This window comes from Cyprinus carpio, chromosome B15 (assembly GCF_018340385.1).
Source record: "Cyprinus carpio isolate SPL01 chromosome B15, ASM1834038v1, whole genome shotgun sequence".
NCBI lineage: Eukaryota > Metazoa > Chordata > Actinopteri > Cypriniformes > Cyprinidae > Cyprinus > Cyprinus carpio.
This window is the reverse complement of record NC_056611.1, coordinates 23,427,533-23,436,890: the sequence shown is the minus strand read 5'-3', so window position 1 is coordinate 23,436,890 and position 9,358 is coordinate 23,427,533. Positions and strand designations below refer to the sequence as shown.

Genomic DNA, 9,358 nt, shown 5'->3' with positions numbered 1-9,358 from the left:
CTCAAACTTTAAAAAATACAAGCCAAAAAAAAAAAAACATTTAACCGACCTTATAGGTTGAGCAGAGTAGTATACTATATCACATTAAAAACACTGTGCTAATGATACGTGGAATATGGTCTGGCAAGGGGTTTGTTTAATTGTTAATGCGTACTGGTCTTCAACAGCACTATGTTCCATGTTACGGCGTTGCTCCAGAGCTTACAGAAAGGGGCCGCAGTGGAGGAAGGTGGCAGGCAAGGGGACGGCGGCAATGATGCAAAATGTGGTTTGTCAGGCAACCAAGGTGTTCCTCGTGTCCACTTTCACCTGTGCAAAAAAGCTGGATTGTCCTTAGGACCTCAGCAACCCCCCCAGGTGATCGGCCTCTTGTCTTTTGGTTGCTTCTTCCAGCATGGGCTTATTATGCTCTGCTGTCTTTAGCTTGTTGTGCATTTGGAAGCATCTCCTACAGTATATAAAAACATATTTTCATACACTTCTAAAAAAGTTAGCTAACTATAGAGTTATAATTTGGGTGTATACTGGTTATAACTTGCTTAAGTAGAAAATCAACGAGCAGTTCCCATTTAGATAGCTATATAACATTGTGTGTGTTTTTCAACTGGGACGTTGTTTGCATGTGCAGCCATGATGACGTACATTGTGTGTGTGTATGGAATGTGGTAATGACTGTTTAAAATTTAAGTATGGTGTGCATGTGTTTGTTTCATGTGTTTTAGAGCTTGTAATGATGGTGTTGCTAGTGCTCTTGCAAAGACTGTATTATATTATTGATACTCCTTAAATATTATGTTTTTATTCTTCTCCACATTTTTTTTTTCAAATTAATTTGGTTTTAACCACTTAAGAAAGATTCTTGTAATATATATAATTTCAGACTTTCAGATGCTATCCATTCATCATTTTATGTATATTTATATTGATCGGTATCTAAATAAATACATATATTTAAAAATGTTAAGACATTTAAGATTAGAGTTTATTCAATTCAATTAAATAAAAAAGGTTTGGATTGTTTACATGTTTTTAAAGATGTCTCTTATGCTCACCAAGGCTGTATTTATTTGATCAAAAATACAGTGAAAACAGCAATATTGTGAAGTGCTGTTACAATTTAAAATTACTGTTTTTCCAAATTTTTTACAATGTGTCTGTGATGCAAGAAGAGGTGATTCAGCTTAACAGGCGTCGCACTTCACCATCTAACTGGGGACCAAAGTCATTTTATTTAACAAATTCACTCTTTACTGTCAAAAATATTGACATGCAGTTGTTACGTTAAAGAGGTCTTTCTGCTTTTTTAACCCATAAATGAGTTTTGTTGGTGTAAACTAACATAAACTAATCGTTATGCTTTACTGGAGAAATTAATTTAGTGCCATACATGGTCCACATGCAAATAGTAAGGTGAACTGGCATACATAGATGCTCTTTGTGTGCCATACATGGTCCACATTTCTACATTCCCAGTGTCTCCACAGGATTTTGTGAGACTGTGATGGGTGCCACATTGGTTCCTCTAGTGTAGGAAATTCTGCGGGTATAAGAATATTTTGTTTCATTTTAAATTTAAATGCATAAATCTGCTGCATTTTGAGAGCAGAGTCAAGTGACTAGATCAATGAAGAATGTGCTCTTTCTTAGTAGTAGTCATATATTTATTGTTTGCATAGATGTAAATGTGATGGTAGGGAACAATTTACAATATATAATTCTTATAAAAGCTTACAAATACCATTCTGTCAAGAGCGGGAATGATTTTTTCCTCCTCGTCGTTTGTGTGTTTGATTATCATTATGCCGACACTTAACTCAAGACACAAGACAAGACAAGATTTTTACACATTTAAAAAAAAAAAATTTCTCAATGACCAAATACTGGTCTAAATATTTTTGACTGGAAAAATTTATTTAACTAATCATCTTGTAATAAATATCATTTTAGTTCTACTTTCTGAGTATGAATTATCATATGCAGTAAAAACAACAACAACACTCAAGCTCTGTAAAAGGTTTTGTTCCAACTGACTGGCTTCTCTCCTGCATGATTTCATGTGAGTCTCATCAGACATTAGAACCCTACATGAATTGTGAGCTTCTAGAACGTTTGACCTCCTAACTGAACGTCTCGGTTACGTATGTAACCTTTGTTCCCTGAAGGAGGGAACAGAGGAGTCAATCGGTGATGACCGAAAGAATTGGGATCCCATTTGTAAAGTCATCACCGGCGTGATGTCGAGAGTGACCGACTGAAAGGGAACTCCTTTTCACACATTGAACATAGAAAATAAACACATAATAAATAACATAAAAATAGTCGTATATAGTAGGAACAATAACGTGCTCTCTCTAATTCCAAGTGCAAATAGAGACAAATTTTTTCAAGCAAGATGCAGATCTATAGACAACTACAAAACCTGTTATAGCCTACATACTAATAACAGCCTAGATATGTTATGTAGCCTAATTTGCGCGCATCAGGGAGTCACTCTCAAAACGCAGGGTATTAAAATCGCTTTTAAATGCACGTGCACGTTTCGATTTAATGATCGCGGGAACACTGAGCGTACATTATACATTACAAGACATTCATTTTGTCAGACACTCTGCAACGAATCCTCCTTTGATGTTTCTTATGGGCCAGTGAGGGTCATTTTTGTTTGTGCTGAAAAAAATATGTCAACTAATAAAAACAATTCCACACAGGCTCAAACTGTACATGCTAAACGTACACAGCAACAGGTCTGTGCATGTAGTGGTGATTTCACTAGACTAAAGGACACTGGTCCCCTGTTTAGATGGTGAAGTGCGACGCCTGATTGGTTGACCTTACATTTAACAATATTTCACATTCTCACTATCTCTGAATGCTATGGCAAGGTTGACATACAATGTTACAATATATGTTGATTGTAACATTGATTTAGAAATTTAGCCAATTGAACATTTTCAAAGTCAACATGAAATTGGCAAGAAATGTCAAAGCAACCAAAGTGATGTCGCAGTTTACCATTTAACAGGGGACCTAAGTGTTTTGATGAACATTAGCACTATTCCATCTATCTATCTATCTATCTATCTATCTATCTATCTATCTATCTATCTATCTATTATCTAGCTAAATATCTATCTATCTATCTATCTAAATATCTATCTATCTATCTATCTATCTATCTATGTCTGTCTGTCTGTCTGTCTGTCTGTCTGTTTTTCTGATAAAATTATCATCGATAGGAGCTTCCCAGGAATGTGTTTTTGATTGCATTCATACTTGAGAAAGTGTCTTGGGGTTAAAGCCAAGAAAATGTTAAATAAATTTTAAATTAAACAAATAATATTCTTAATTATAAGAGGCATCTACCTCTGCCTTGAACTGTTTGCCAGCTGCCTGACTCTAAGTTTTTATTACTATTTTTATTACTATTCTTATTATTATTACTATTATTTATTATTTGAAAATAAAGAAACTAGTTACTAACACAACTAACTATAATGACACTTCTGAATATGTCAGTAGTATACATACATATACATATAATGTATATTACATATATATACAGTAAAAACTAAATTATTTCAGACCACCTTGAACATTTCACCATTATCACAGTTTATTCGCTATGGTTTATGAAAATGGTCATAAAAATATGACAAGAACTCAGAGTTTATAAACTGTGTCAGAACAAATCATCTTGATAATGTCAGATAGCACTTAAGCAAAACATGGTCAGGTCAAATGTCAGAATAAGTTTTTGGTCCCAAAATGTTATTAATAAATTTTACTGGTTGTCCACTGTATGACGAATTTTGGGGTATAATATGTCACAGTTTTCTTAATTATATATTGATTGTTGCATTGAAAATTTTCAGTTGGTTCTACAAATGTGCAAATGTTAAAAGACATTCAGTTCATGTAATTTACTGGAGCAAACTGTGAGGTTTTTATTGAGGAAAAAAAAAAAATTAATTAATTAAATTGTGGCCTCCAAAGATCAAAACGGTCCCCAGTTAGATGGTGAAGTGTGACATGATCTTTTTTTTTCTTTACATTTAACAAATTACATTTTACATGTATTTATTTATTTATGAATATAATGGCAATGTGTGAAAATACCCTAAAAAATGGAGCCCTCTGGAAAATGTCAGCGTTTTAACACACTAAAGTGCCATGGTTAAAAGGTATGTTACTGAACTCCATTGAAAATTTTCAATACAGCAAGTTAACATATAATGTTGTTTCTTGACCTCCAAATTTTTTAGAATGTGTCTGGTGATGCAAGAAGAGGTGATTCAGCTTAACAGGCGTCGCACTTCACCATCTAACTGGGGACCAAAGTCATTTTATTTAACAAAATCACTCTTTACTGTCAAAAATATTGACATGCAGTTGTTACCTTAAAGAGCTCTTTCTGCTTTTTTAACCCATAAATGAGTTTTGTTGGTGTAAACTAACATAAACTAATCGTTTTGCTTTACTGGAGAAATTAATTTAGTGCCATACATGGTCCCACATGCAAATAGTAAGGTGAACTGGCATACATACACACATTGAGACAGCCAGTCCTACAGTGTTTTTTCTACATTCCCAGTGTCCTCCACAGGATTTTGTGAGACTGTGATGGGTGCACATTGGTTCCTCTAGTGTAGGAAATTCCTGCGGGTATAAGAATATTTTGTTCATATTTAAATTTAAATGCATAAATCTGCTGCATTTTGAGAGCAGAGTCAAGTGACCTAGATCAATGAAGAATGTGCTTTCTTAGTTAATATCATATATTTATTGTTTGCATAGATGTAAATGTGATGGTAGGGAACAAACAATTACACTATATAAATTCTTATAAAAGCTACAAATACCATTCTGTCAAGAGCAGGGAATGATTTTTTCTCCTCGTCTTTTGTTGTTTGATTATCATTAATGCCGACACTTAACTCAAGACACGAGACAAGAAAAGATTTTTACACATTTAAAAAAAAAAAATCTCAATGACCAAATACTGGTCTAAATATTTTTGACTGGAAAAATGTAACCAATCATCTTGTAATAAATATCATTTCAGTTCTACTTTCTGAGTATGAATTATCATATGCATAAAAACAACAACACCAAGCTCTGTAAAAGGTTTTGTTGCAACTGACTGGCTTCTCTCCTGCATGATTTCATGTGAGTCTCATCAGACATTAGAACCCTACATGAATTATGAGCTTCTAGAACGTTGACCTCCTAACTGAACGTCTCGGTTGTACGTATGTCAACTTTGTTCCCTGAAGGAGGGAACAGAGACGTCACATCGGTGATGACCGAAGAATTGGGATCCCAATTTGTAAGTCATCACCGACGTGATGTCGAGAGTGACCGACTGAAAGGGAACTCCTTTTCACAAATTGAACATAGAAATAAACACATAATAAATAACATAAAAATAGTCGTATTAAGTAGGAAACAATAAGTGCTCTCTATATATTCAAAGTGCAAATAGAGACACAATTTCCAAGCAAGATGCAGATCTATAGACAACTACAAAACCTGTTATAGCCTACATACTAATAACAGCCTAGATATGTTATGTAGCCTAATTTGCGCGCATCAGGGAGTCAGTCACTCTCAAAACGCGGGGTATTAAAATCGCGCTTTTAATGCGTGCACGTTTCGATTTAATGATCGCGGGAACACTGAGCGTACATTATACATTACAAGACATTCATTTTGTCAGACACTCTGCAACGAATCCTCCTTTGATGTTTCTTATGGGCCAGTGAGGGTCATTTTTGTTTGTGCTGAAAAAATATGTTCAAATTAATAAAAACAATTCCACACAGGCTAAACTGTACATGCTAAAACGTACACAGCAACAGGTCTGTGCATGTAGTGGTGATTTCACTAGACTAAAGGACACTGGTCCCCTGTTAGATGGTGAAGTGCGACGCCTGATTGGTTGACCTTACATTTAACAATATTTCACATTCTCACTATCTCTGAATGCTATGGCAAGGTTGACAATACAATGTTACAATATATGTTGATTGTAACATTGATTTTAGAAATTTAGCCAATTGAACATTTTCAAAAGTCAACATGAAATTGGCAAGAAATGTCAAAGCAACCAAAGAGATGTCGCAGTTTAACCATTTAACAGGTGCACCTAAGTTGTTTGATGAACATTAAGCACTATTCCATCTATCTATCTGTCTATCTATCTATCTCTATCTATCTATCTATCTATCTATCTATCTATCTATCTACTGGTCTGTGTCTCTATATCTATCTATCTATCTATCTATCTATCTATCTATCTATCTATCTATCTATCTATCTATCTATCTGTCTATCTATCTATCTGTCTGTCTATCTATCTGTCTATCTATCTATCTATCTGTCTATCCATCTGTCTATCTATCTGTCTATCTATCTATCTATCTGTCTATCTGTCTATCTATCTATCTATCTATCTATCTGTCTGTCTATCTATCTATCTATCTATCTATCTATCTATCTATCTATCTATCTATCTATCTATCTATCTGTCTGTCTGTCTGTCTGTCTGTCTGTCTGATAAAATTATCATCGATAGGAGCTTCCCAGGAATGTGTTTTGATTGCATTCATACGTTGAGAAGTGTATTGGGGTTAAGCCAAGAAAATGTTAAATAAATGTTAAATAAAACAAATAATATTCTTAATTATAAGAGGCATTACCTCTGCCCTTGAACTGTTGCCAGCTGTCTGACTCTAATTTTATTACTATTTTTATTACTATTATTATTATTATTACTATTATTATTATTTGAAAAATAAGGAAACTAAATACTAATAAAACTAACTAGAATGACACTTCTGAATATGTCAGTATTATACATACATATACATATAATGTATATATACATATATATACAGTAAAAACTAAATTTATTCAGACACCTTGAACATTTCACACATTATCACAGTTTATTCGCTATGGTTTTAAGAAAATGGTAATAAAATATGACAAGAACTCAGAGTTAAACTGTGTCAGAACAAATTCATCTTGATAATGTCAGATAGCACTTAAGCAATACATGGTCAGGTCAAATGTCAGAATAAGTTTTGGTCCCAAATTTTTATCAAATTTTACTGGTAGGTCCACTGTATGAAGAATTTTTGGGTATAAATGTCACCAGTTTTTCAAATTATATATATTGATTGTTGCATTGAAAATGCAAATTACTGGAGCAAACTGAAAATTTTAATGCAGTAAATAAAAAAAAAATAAAAAATAAAAAATTGGCCTCCAAAGATCAAAACGGTCCCCAGTTAGATGGTGAAGTGTGACATGATCTGTTTGGTTGCCTTTACATTTAACAAATTACATTTTACATTTATTTATTTATTTCTGAATATAATGGCAATGTATATATATTGCCAATGTACATATATATATATATATATATATGTGTGTGTGTGTGTGTGTGTGTGTGTGATTGCATTCATATATTGAGAAGTGTATTTGTATTAGTGTCAAGCCCAAAAAATATCTGCATGTCATACTAATTTATTAAACATTTTGGATTTCTATCAGTATATTTCTTCAATGGTGATATAGTCTGAATGTTTCAAAGTTTAGAGTTGCATTTAAATGTAGTAAGATTGTGAAGAAACACTAGGTACAAATGCCCTTATGTTTGCACACACAGTTGCATTGCAGTCTATGGAGGTCCCCTGTAGGATAGGTAGACGTCACTCAGAGCTTCAGGACCCCACTTGGCATGTTTTTTAAAAAATAATAAAAATGAAATTTTTCAGTTATATTATGAAAAAAGACCTTAAATGAAAATTTTGTATGTCATTTTTGTTTCTTCAAAATGACCAGAAACACTGGTCCCCTCTTGGTCAGTGTAGAGTGAGAGTCCCCTCTTAGTAACATAGACGTGTATGTGTGTGTGTGTGTGTGTGTGTGTGCATGCATGCGTGTGTGTGTGTATATATATATATAATAAATGTATTGTATTGCATTATAATACTTGTGATAAGTAGTTTATACTGTGTATATATATACACACACACACACACACACACCTGTTTTCCAATAAATTTGCTTGCTCCATAGACCTCCATTGTTAATGCATAACTGTAAATGCTGAGGTTTTTGTTTGTGTTTTATAATTCGAGAGTTGAGTTGAAATGGTTTGCTTTTGTAACAGACACTTGTATTGAACGCGGAATAATACTTTAATTCTCTCTTTCCTGCAATAAACTTGAATGTTTACCTCTGTTGCCAGCTCTCTGCTGTGCTGTTGTTTTCTCTCTCTTTCTCTGAGGTCCGTGGAATCGACTCGGGCAGACACGTTTAATGTTTATCATAAAAACCATGAAATACAATCCAATATCCGCCTCTTTTTGTCCACACCTCCTTTTCTGTTTTTACTGCCGTGAATATTCATAATTAATCTGACACAGCGATAATAAATTTTATGTGCTTCTTATCATCAGTCGACCGGGGAACGGAATGGTGCAGATTTTTGCTCCCTGCTTTGCAATTTTGGATTGACCCCTTCACCCTGCCCCAGTAGAGCCAACAAGATAATTAACCAGTTTCACAGTGAAGTGTATTATTGACTCACATATTTCTTTCTTGTTGTCTCTCTCTCTGTCTCTCTGCCCCTCTTAAATAAACATTCTCTGAGCAATGCAATAAGATTTAGGCAGTAGTTGTATTTTTAATGAGATTTGTTATCTCTGTCTGTCTCTCTGTGTGTTTCAGACCACCCCGATCACTCAGACCTGAAGCTGCTCTGTGTTGACCATAATTCTGTAACTCTGGAATGGATGCCCGGATTTGATGGTGGTTTGACACACAACTTCCGTCTCAGGTGAAGTTGTCATAAATGCCGCTGTGAGCTGTCTAGAACATGGGGAATGTGTTGTGGATATGTTTTATCTCTCAGTCTCTAGTGTGTCACAACACTGCATACATTTCAGTTGGCTGATGTATAAATGTTTTTATCTAGCTCCATGGCACTGTAATTCCCGTATGATTCCCTGATAGGAAAGGCAGGTTTATTTTTTTTATAACACAGTTCAATCAGTTATTCAGTCCTGTCTGGTCCAGAAGTTTGACACCATGATGAAATAGAATAGAATAGAATAGAATAGAATAGAATAGAATAGAATAGAATAGAATAGAATAGAAATTTAAATCTGATATAAAATCTTACCAATTTAAATCTGAAAACAAAAATAACAAAACAATACAAAAAAGTTATGTAAAATTAATACGAAATATTGACATTTGTGCACTAAAGGTGAACACCTTGAATGCAGAATCCTCAATAGTTCTTGGAAAAGATTATTTTTAGATTATTCTCAAATTATGCTGATCA

General features: G+C 33.9%; 1 pseudogene; it reads left to right on the top strand.

Moving 5' to 3' along the window:
- LOC109054423 overlaps window positions 1-9,358 on the top strand; it is a 92,894-nt pseudogene that overhangs the window by 74,062 nt on the left and 9,474 nt on the right.